The following is an 8,986-nucleotide window of genomic DNA, read 5'->3' on the forward strand; positions in this document are numbered from 1 at the left end:
CAGTTGGCCAGGAAGTTATCTTCCAGATTTCTTGGCATTTCCAGGGATAAACCTAGTTGTTGAAATAGGTCAGATGGTATTCCATCAATTCCTGGGGACTTATTCTTTGCCACGTCCTTCAAAGCAGCTTGAAATTTCTCCTCACCACCATTACCTCTTGATCATATGTAGTTTCATGAAATTTTTTTTTGTGTCAGCTAATTCTTTTTAGTGCAGTAACTCTGTGTACTCCTTTCTTTTAATTCTTCCTGAATCATTCAATATTCTGCACATAGCAACCTTAAATATTGCAATATAATCCTAATTTGTAATCCTAACTTTAAACCTAACCCTAAACCTCAATCCAAATTACTTTTGAGAAGGTCTGGAGTTTGGAAGCTGAAGATTTTTCACAGTCATGTCTGTGATCTCGTGTCTGGTAAATTCCCTTCCACGGGCACTTGCAACAGTAAAGATTCAAGCAAAAATGACCCATGGACAAAATTAGTTTTGAGAAGGTCTGGGATTTGGAAGCCAGAAATTGCATTAGAGCACTGAGAAGCCAAAGCAAAGGTAAGGAATCAGGAAGTTAAGGAGCTAAGTGGAACATTTTAAAGGGCAGCTCAAGAAGACAAAGCAAAGCATTATAATTAAAATGTGTAAAGAACTGGAAATTGATAGAATACCAATTGATGTGATTTCAACAGCTACTGCTCTGGATGCACTCACCAAGTTGTGCCAAGAAATCTGGAGGACAACTAGTTGGCCAACTGACTGGAAGAGATTCTTATTTATTTCCATTCCAAAAAAAACGGTGGCCCAACAGAATATAGATATTATCGAACACTATCACTAATATCACACACTGGCTGGACGATCCTGCTGAAGGTCATCCAGAAATGACTGAAACAGTACATGGACAGAGAACTAAGACTAACAGAAGAAGAATTGATGCCACTGAATTATGGTGTTTGTAAAAAGAGCAAGGGCTGCATGAGGATGGCCATATCTGACCTTTACCAATTTCATAAAGGAGAATTGTCCCAGTGAACAACATCAATGACATAAAACCAGCTCTCATGAAGTTAGACATGTTCCCCATACTCCCACACCTCTTCCTATTCATCCCAACAGCAACCTTACTGCTTTCTTAGGTCCCAAATATGATGCAATAGCTCACTCAAAACTATATTGGGGAAATAAAAAAAGCTATTATTCACATTAGTAACAGAATACAATCAGAATATCTTCTGAAACATGCTTCCAAGTGTCTCAGCCTTGAGTCTTGTGGTTTTAGGCCAGTGGTTCCAATGATCTCAGTCTTGCCAATCATGGCTTTCCTTCTACCTCTCAACTGTCAAAGAAACTGGGGCTAAAGCCTACTAGTTCTGGATGCATGAAGTAGCAATCCCAAGGTCTGCTTCATCTCATGTCAGGTCTCTGGTTCCTTGCTATGATTTCTATGGCTGCTGATCCCATAGCTTCTAGTTTGGCTGATGAAGAATTTCTGGCCCATGAAGGACTTGCTATATGTTTTTTTGCTTCTTTTTTCCTGGTAGGGAGCTTTATTTTATTCTACTGCTGGACTTGCTCAATTTGATGATGAAACTAACCAATCTCCTTGTGACTAGTAAGACTATTCAGTCCCCTTGTGGACAGGCTAACACACCCTATTTTCACTCATCCACATGACCAAATCAAAGTGAAATTGCTAGAGAAACTATTTTGAGCAATAAAACCTTAACACCACATTGTTGGAGAAGACTACTAAATGGACTGCTAAAAGAACAAACATCTGTTTTGGAGCAAGTGCAACCGAGATGTTCCTTAGAAGCAAGGATGGTAAAATTTCTTCTCACATATTTTGGGCATGTTGTCCATAAAAGTCAGACCTTGAAAAGCAAATATCATGGTAGGAAAGGGGAGGGTCAGAGAAAGAGGGAAAGACTCTCAACAAGATGAATTGACATAGTGTCTACAACATGGTTTTAGACTTGTCAGAGACTGTGAGAATGGCTTAGGATAGGACAAGGTTCGTATTTTGTTTTATAGGATCATTTTGGTTAAACCTTCTTCTAAGTGGTATAGCACTGGTCTGTCCATTTGCTGTACAGAGGTAACTTGTGTTTGCTCTGATTCTAAACACTGTGACACTTATGAGTCAAATGCGATAATGGATACCCATGGTGGACATTGTTTGGTGGAGCTCTCCAATTAAAGCAGGCTTGGAAGCAGGAGTGGTATCCACTTCGGAAATAGTTTACCTCCGGAAACTCTATGAATTGGAGAAATGATGAAAGTTATACAAGTGTTCAGGTCTTTCATTTATAGTGTCACTATGAGTTGTCTACAATTTGATGACACTTAATAACAACACCACCACCACCACCAACAACAGAGTAGTAGGCTCCACAGAACATGATTAACAAAAATAGTGAAAAACTGCATATGGAAAAGTTTGAAATACCATAAAGTAGCCAGGAAAGGAAAAGATTAATTTCATCAGGAAAGTCTATTGTCAGAGACATCGCCAAGATACTTAGGAGCAATGATGTCATTCTGGAGACTAAGGTGCACCTGATAAAGGCCATGGTCTTTGCAGTTACTTGCTATGCATCAGAGAGCTGGACAGTGACTAGAGATGATACAAGGAGAGTTGATGCCCTTAAGCCTTGGTGCTAGAGAAGAGTATTGAATATACTATGAACTACTAGAAGAACAAATTCATCCTAGAGAGGGTAAAGCCAGAATGCTCCATGGAGACAAGGATTCTGAAGCTCCATCTGATATACATTGGACATGTTGTAAGGCAGGAGAGGAACATCATGCTTGGGAGGGTGGAGGGACAACACAGGAGAGGAAGACCCTCAAAGAAATGGATTTATTCTGTCACTGTGGTAATGGGATAGGTGTGTCAGAGACAATAAGATTGGCAAAGTATAGAGCAAGGTTTAGGGCTGCTGTACATAGGATCATTGTGAGTCATAAGCAACTTGATGGCACATAATAATAACAACAATTAATGATGAAAGATAGTAGAGTGTCCTTTGTCTTCTGAGAAGACTAGTTTGTGGAAATCACAAGTACACTCTTAAGTAACAACATCTCTTAAGTAAATAATTTTTTTACTTTTTGTTTCTTTTTGAAAAATTCACTACCAAGGTCATTAAATAAGTTCTTACTGAAATTTTGGAAGATGAACATGTATTTTTAGATTTTATAGAGGATTAAATTCATTAACATTTTAAAATTAGAACTTAAATGAAAATATTATTAATTAGACTTTTAGTACTGAGATTTATTTCCATATAGTATTTTTTTTAATTAGTTACATTTTAAAACCCCCAACATTATGTTATGGTTTTCTCAGTTAACAAAAAAACATGTTAGCAGAGTAAATAAATATTTGCTAGTTTAAATAGACCTATTATTAGTAAAACGGGACCTAGTGGTTTTCTGTAGCACATTGTGCTGCTGCTAATCAAAGGGCAACCTGGTGGTTCTAATTTATTTTGGGATCCTCTGAATAAGAGAATCAGTAAGATTTACAGTGTCGGAAACCCAATTGAGAAATTTTGAGTCAGATTTGACTCCATGGCAGTGAGTTTTGAGTTATTAGATAGATAATACATGAAGGGGAAAAATACCTTGATTATATCGTGTATTTTAGTACTATCTTCCTTCTCTAAATTTTCATTATATGAACCAATTTTATAGTAATATACATATTGATTGAATAACATATTGTTAAATTTTAATTAATATACATATATGGAAAAGTATATTTTGACTCAGAATAGTTTTATTATTTCTTATTTTGGACATGCACATGGATGTTTAACTTCTTTGCCAAATGGATTCTTTCTGAGAGCATATCACTACACACCTATTTCAAGAGAAAGGCTTGAAATAGTAAAATGTGAATCTAAAGTAGGCAATGTAGAATTTAAAAAGTTTTTAATACCTAGCATAGAGTTTATTCTAACTCTCAATCAGAGGACAGTATGTCAACCAGTCAGTCAACAAAATGTGTCACACCCACAATATTCCAGGAACTTTATGTCGCTGAGAATGGAGCATCAAGTAAGAGGTATAGTTTCTCCTTCGTTGAGCTGGCACTTTATCTTTCTTGTTTATTTTATCATATGTATGCTTTCTACTGTCCCCTTAGGTGGTACAAATGATTTCTGTTTCAGTATTAGTACAAAGGTTTGCAGTTCAAAACAACCCAATGATACCACAAAAAGGAGGCTCAAACCTTCTCATATGGGATTGTCATGAGCTGGAATTCAATTACAGTGGAATTGTTTGTGTGCCTGTGAGCAGGAGAAAATATTTGCACATGAATATTTGCATAGTCTTCTAATACTCAATTGTTTAGTGAATACTATATATTGTATACTGGAAAGAAATTTGATGTTCTCACATTACATTTTTTCTTTGGGTATGTTGGTGTCATGGAAAAAATTAGAATTACACAATGACCCCATGCTACCATAATGTTCTCAATTTCAGAGAAGATGATAACTGGGTACTAAGGGAATTCAGGTTGTACTTTGATGATATATTCAATTACCAGGCCCTTGTGAGCATGTATGGAATAATTGATTTTATTTAATAAGTAAATTTATTAAAATAGTCACTGTTTCACATTAGTTCTTATCAGTATAATTTTTTTTTGTTTCAAGAGATTACAGATGTAAAACATCAAACTGCCAATTAATATAATTTGTTTAGAGCTATTTTTGTCTTGTGTACCATCAAGGCATAAGCTATCAAAGGTGAATAGTAAAATATTCTACCAAAATCTTTTTTATGGCTATCTCAATGACTTAAACAAAGGTAGTAAGAGAGAACAATTGTGTTAGATTTACCCAGATTTTTTGCCTTAACAGAGCTTTTAAACTAAGATTGATAGAAAACAGTGTTTAGGAAGAAATAATGCATACTGATTTATATAAAATGCTATTCGCTCTATTTTTCGTTTTGTATTAGGTTTAATGAATAGATATGCCTTTTTATTTGGTGGTACCCTACCATTAAATGATACCATCATTTTTTTCCTGCCTAAATAAATTCAAATTCTTGTCACCTACTATCTGTACAGGAAGATTTGAGACATTATTCCTAATTGAGATTTTTACTGAATATCTTTTAAAGATAAATTTGTTTTATTCTTTTACCCACTATTTAAAAGGATTTTCACATTTTTATCTTCTAAAGGAATTGTCAATGAGAAACTAAAACTGCATAGACTATACATTAAAATCACTTTAGTTTTTAAGCTGTCACGAACTGTTTCAAAAAATGCTAAGTTGCTATTGTTTAATGTCTGTCATTTTATAATGCTTTAGAAGTTATCTATCCTGTAAAATTATTAACTGATGCTAAAATTGCCTTGTAAGTATTAGGACAATAGCAATTTTGTAACAGCTGGGACACTGCCAATGTAAGATAAGTACATTTTGCTCTGTAGATTCATAAAGTGCTTTGAAATGGTTTGTAACTGATGGATGGATGCATTTTCTAAGTGTAGAAAGCAATATTTTGTAGAAGGAAATGGCTTGAAAGCTGACACACATGCATGCAAATGCCATTCTCTTCAGTAAGTAATTTGCTTTTTCTTTCAAAAGCATAAATGGCATAGTTAGACACATTATTTTGTATATTGCACATAACAATACAAGATGCACAAAAACAGCAAGTACAAAACATTTCATATTGATAGAAGAACCCATGGCTGCGGTATATGATTAGCATAAATGTATACACACTGAAGTAATGCCTTCAGGATTAAAAAGTGAAACTGAAAAAAATGGGAAAGTTCTACTAAACTTCAGAAATGACAATATTTATTATACTTTTAAACTTAATTCTACTACTTGTTTAGACTATTATAAACATAATTTTAAACCAATGCATTTTTCTTAAACCACTAAATATTAATCATGGTGGTAATGTGAAGTTAAGAAGCTATTATATTGATGCACATGCCCATGTGGTATGATTAATATTTTTGGTTTAAATTTTAGAAGTCTCACTGATATCCTCCCTTGCACTGAAAATCCTTACAAAAGACTAGTTTTAGTAAATAAAAATTACTCTATGACTTGAGATAGAGATTAATTTCAAAATTGATATATCCATAGTATGTTGAACAGAGACTGACAGAGATGATGCAGTCAATAAATATTTGCATTATGAATTTCTGGAAGCATTTACCAAAAAAGTCCAAGTTTGGATGAGTAACTATCAGAGACAGTTATTTTAAAATCATTTCTAGCAACTTCATAGTTGTTCAAGAACATGGACTTTGGAACCGCATTGACCTGAATGTGAGTCTTAATATTAGCATTTATTTACTATGTGAATTCGGACTAGTCTTTAAAATTTGCTAAGCTTCACTTCCCTATCACATAAAATGAAGAAAATCACATCAACTTCTTAAGATTGTTTTGAATATAACTATATAAAGTGCTTTCATAATGTTTCTGGTACTTAGTCTTCAAGAAATTATAGCTTTTTAGTAGGATATTATTATGATCACAACTTAATTATAATCTACATTATTATTTTATATATACCAATAAAAAGTTATCTCAGTTATTTAAAATGTGCCCAATTTCTTCCTTGGTGCTAGACATTTTCTTTAAGAAATGCTTATCTGATTTTCCATAATGGGAATTGTAGAAAATGAGAGAAAATAAGACTCTCAAATGTTAATATGCTTTCAATTTTATTTTATGAAAATAATGGTTGACTCTTTGATGCGTATTTCATTAACATGTTCAAAGAAATGTTAAAAATGAATAAAATTTATTCGTTTGAGTAGTTTGTGTTTTTTAAAACAAATTTTTATTTTTTTGCTTAGAAAACACTCACATATACTGTATTTTATACATATACTTTGCATTTTATACAATAATTGATATACATAATACTTTTATATAATTAGTTACTATTCTCTATGCCAACTATTGTGCCATCTTTATAAATTCCCACTGAAATCTTCCTATTACTTTGCCCCGCCTCATCCACTAATCTCTGCTATCCCAATAATTTCCCCCAGCTCCCTTTTTCTGTCTCCCTTCTCCCTTTCCTTTTTGAGGATTTACACAAATCTTACTCAGTTATCCTGTTTTCACAGTTGTTGCATTTAGCTCTATTTGTGGTTCTGTGATTGAAATATTTCACTTAGTATAATGTTCTCTACACTTTCCCAAGTTATACAATAGTTTACAAAATCATTGCTCCTTAATGCTGCATGGTATTCCATTGTGTGAATGTACTACAATTTTTCAATCCATTAATTTGTTGATGGGCATCTGGGCTACTTCCATTTTCTTGCTACTGTGAATAACACTATGAATTTCATTCATAGTGTGAATTTCATTCATATCTGAGTTCTAATTTTCCTGGGGAATGCTCCTTGCAGTGGAATAGTTTGGTCTTGGGGAATTTGTAAGTTCAACTTTTTAGATGAAATGCCAAACTGCTGTCTGTAATTGTATCATTTTACAATGCCTGCAGCAGTGTTTAAGAGTTTTAATCTCTCCATATCTTCTCCAACATTTATTTTTTGCTATTTTGTGAAACTTTGCTACTGCTGCTGAATTAAGCTGCTATCTTACTGTTGTTTACATTTGCATCTCTCTTGCTAGTGATTTTAAACATTTCTTTCTGTTTCATGGCCATCCAGATGTTCTCCCTTGTGACAAGTCTTTCTCTTTTTAAGAAATTTTGATGTATCTATATCATCATTCATTTTTATACAATTAATCATATACATTGTGTCATTAATGTACTTTAAAAAATTATTTTACTCATTTTAATGAACTTTTACAGAGATTTTGTATTTCCATTCATTCATTGTTGCACTTTTTTCTCTACTCCCACCCCAGTTTGCTCCACTCTTTGAAAAGCAAAACATAAACTTTTTTGTTGGTATAAAATTTCCCCACTTCGAATGCACTCCACTATGCAACCTTAATTCTGGATTCCTGTGATAATCATAATATCCTACCATATATTGTTTTAAACTGTTCTCTCCCTCATCAGTTTCAATTTAGTATACATAATCTATTCAGTTTTTCTCAGTCTTATCCCAACCCTGATGTCAGTCCCAGTCTACAACAGTGGCACTATGTAGTATTTGTGTTTTTTTTTTGTGACTGAGATATTTTACTCAGCATAATATCCTCCAGGCTCATGCATTTTGAATAATATTGTATGATTTCCTTGTTTTTCAATGCAGCATAGTATTCCATAGTGTGAATATACCACAGCTTCTCTAGCCATTCGTCTGTTGATGGGCACTTGGGTTGTTTCCAACTCCTTGCTATTGTGGACAAAGCTTTAATAAACGTGGGTGTGCATGTATCTGCTGGGATGTTGGTTATGGTCTCTTTAGGGTGTATTCCAAGTAGTGGAATTTCTGGGTAAAATGGTATCTCTATTTGGAACTTTTTGAGAAAGCACCATACCGCCTTCCACAGTGCTGCACCATTTTACACTCCCACCAACAGTGAACTAAGAGTTCCAGTTTCTCCACAACCTTGCCAGCATTTGTTGCTTGCTGTTCTGTTGAATTTTGGTATTCTGAGTGGGGTGAGATGATATTTCATAGTTGTTCTGATTTGCATCTCTCTTAGAGTTAGGGATTTTGAACATTTCTCATGTGCTTGTTGGCCATCTGAATGTCTTCTTTTGTGAAGTGTCTGTTCATATTCTGTGCCCATTTTTCAAATGGATTATTTACCTTTATCTTGTTGTGGTTCTCAAGTATTTTATAAATTCTAGATATAAGTCCCTTATCTAACATGTCATTCCCAAATACTTTTTCCCAGTCTGTGGCTTTCCTTTTTACCCTGTTGGAGAAGTTTTTGGATGTGCGTAGGGATTTGATTCTTAGAAGGTTCCATTTATCTATTTTATCTTCTCTTGGTTGTAGGTTTTTCAGGACACTTGGAAGACTGTTTATGTTGTGGATTAGGACTACAAGAGTTAT

The sequence above is a fragment of the Elephantulus edwardii genome, unplaced genomic scaffold (genome assembly GCF_000299155.1).
Source record: "Elephantulus edwardii isolate Elephantulus edwardi_28Jun2011 unplaced genomic scaffold, EleEdw1.0 scaffold00084, whole genome shotgun sequence".
NCBI classification, from domain to species: domain Eukaryota; kingdom Metazoa; phylum Chordata; class Mammalia; order Macroscelidea; family Macroscelididae; genus Elephantulus; species Elephantulus edwardii.